Here is a 2,671-nt window from a genome sequence, read left to right on the forward strand (position 1 = left end):
TCGTGGCCGAGCCAGTGCTGTGGGTGGGAAGCCTTTGCATGGCGCCTCACCCCTCTCTGACATCCATTGGTTCTTGCCTCTTTGTGTCTCAATTGGCTTATCTTTAAAATGGGAGCGACAGACTGATACCACCTGCCCGCCTCGCAGTGTTCCTGGAAGGGCAGAGAGATCCCTGATGGCAAATGTCTGTAACTCGTGGGCCGTAGGAGGGGTTCGTGGTGCCTTTCCTTAGAGCACAAACGGCCGAACAATTATAAGACCAACATTCGAAAGGTCCAAATTCCTGGTCCCATTCCCCAAGGAAGAAAACCACCCAAAATAAAACCCGGGGCAGACAGAACATTCTTAGGTTTCATTCCCAAGTCACAAACATTAGCGGTGCTGGCTAAGCATTTCCAGTCTCATCTCACTCACATCTGGCCTCCTGCTCAGCCAGCCCCTCTCCCAAACGAAGAACGAAGGAAGGAACAAGGATCGAGCTCCCCAGGGATCCTGCTCCACAGGCTGAGGGCTGGGGAGGGAGCAGAGACAGGCCGTCCTACACACACATTCCAGATAACAAGCCTTGCATTCCAGTTTTAGTCCAGGAGGCCATCAGCAGAAGGGGAAGGTGGAAATGAAAACGGGGCTAAGCCGGCACGGGCCCATCTCCACACCTCCACTCCCAGCACGGCGGCTCGGGCAGGTAGTGCCTATTGCCTTTGGCAAAGAGAGGGTTATCACTTGCAGAAGACACCGGCCTCCTGCTTCGTAGCTCCCCAGGATTGGATGGAGGCCAGAAGGAGGGTGCTGTGAAACTAGGGAGGGTCCCCTGCGGCTTAGCAGCAGCGAACTACTCAGGGCCCCACCTAGAGGCCCTTACTGGGTGGAGGACTTGGATAGAGGGTGGGTACTGGAGACTAGCAAACTGGACACAACGGCAGCACGGAGAAGCTGGGGTGGGAGCTGTCTCGGGGCTCCGGGAACCCCGGGGCAGGGAGGAGACATGCTGGCTGAGCCTGGGCTCCCCGTTCCTCTCCCTCCACAGGCTGGAAGAAAGGCCCACAGAGACTGGGGCACCCTGCTCGCGCATGCGTATGCGTACGTGCCCGCAGGTGTGTGCCCGGGATGTGGCATCTCATTACTTGAAAAGACAGAAGCCCCTACTCATCCCTCCTGGGCCAGCGGAAGGACAGTTGTATGTCAACTGGCCATTTATTGTCTGTTCTCAGCCCTGAGGTCTCAGAAGACAAAGGTCAAGCTGTGAGAACAGGAGACATGCCCGCTCTACCAGGCAGAGCGTTTGGCCAGCCTCCTCCTTCGTTATCCCTGTTTATTGAAATGGTGCTGACCCCACCTTTCTCACCCCACCTCTGAAGAGGAACTGACTGGCTGCTCCCTTCGATCAGCAGACACTGTCCCCCACTGTCACCTGCCAGGTCCCTGTCCCCTCCTCCCAGGTAGTAGTCCCCTGGCTGGTGCTCTGGGTCACAGAATTGAGCTTATTCCACTCCGGGCATGGGACTTATCTTGGGGCTTTTATCTTCCAAAGAATTAACTTTTTAAAAGCGGAATTTTTGATTCAATATCCAGATAGTCAGAGAGCATCAGAACCAAAGGCCAAGCTAATGGCGGGAACCAGCCAAAAGGAGGTAGTTTATAAAACCACTGAGCATATATGTGAGAAAAAGAATATCCAGTATTTTATGTAAATACTTTGTAATTTGGCTCGAAAATTTGATTTTTCTAATTGCATAAAGAATGCAAATGCATCATAGAAAACCTAGAAAATCCAGCAAACAAAAGCAGATACAATTCCCACCAAAGTCCTGTAACACACGTCTCACCTGGAGCAACTGGGACATCCCCATGTACAGTCCTTTCCTTCCCATATGTCGGACATGTGTGTATCTTACAAAATGGGACTGTGTCATACACATTTGTGTAAACGGGGCTGGTTCACTTCAAACAGCAGAGCATTTCCCCGTCAGTGGGTATGTTCCTGGGACAACATGGGTAGGACCTCGAGCCTCCGTGATCTAGCCTCAGGGGGCCATCCAGGCACTGGGGTCCTCCCTGGGTCTAAGGCTGCTCGAGTCTTAGTGTCCAACCAAGGCCACCTGCTCCTGAGGTTCCCGTGAGAGGGGAATCCCTGCTTCGCTTCCCCTGAACCCAGCTCCTCTGACCGTGCCAGCCCAGCTGGGTCGGGAGCAGTTCCGGTCTTAGCTATGTTGGCCAGTGGTCTCTGTTCACACCTTGGTGTCTAATGTCCCTTGCTTACGACGCAGAGCAGAAGCCCAAGTTTGTCTGACATGTCCAGGGCTCCAGAGGCTCAGAAACTGCTCTGTTTGGGTCAGGAGGTCAGCTCCTCCAGGCCCCGCCCAGCATGGCCCTGCCCACCCCGACTGCTCCCTCGGCTCAGAGAGCTCCAGCCCCACCAAGAGTTGTTGAAAGGAAGTGGGTGGACCCCATCATCAGAAAGTTCCAAAGGGCCTGGGCCTTCCCAAGCATTGAGGAAGTGGGAGATGAGGAATCGGGGTCCTAAGGACCCAGTAGATGCCACCTGTTGATGAGGACATGGTCCCAGTGTCCAGGTTTGGGGTCCAGGGTGGGCACCCTGTTCTGTCCATTCATTCATTTCCACCTACGGTTTATTCTCTCCCCGCTGCCTCCCTCCTCCGTCTCCTTTCCT

This window comes from Pteropus vampyrus, unplaced genomic scaffold (assembly GCF_000151845.1).
Source record: "Pteropus vampyrus isolate Shadow unplaced genomic scaffold, Pvam_2.0 Scaffold47, whole genome shotgun sequence".
Lineage (NCBI taxonomy): Eukaryota > Metazoa > Chordata > Mammalia > Chiroptera > Pteropodidae > Pteropus > Pteropus vampyrus.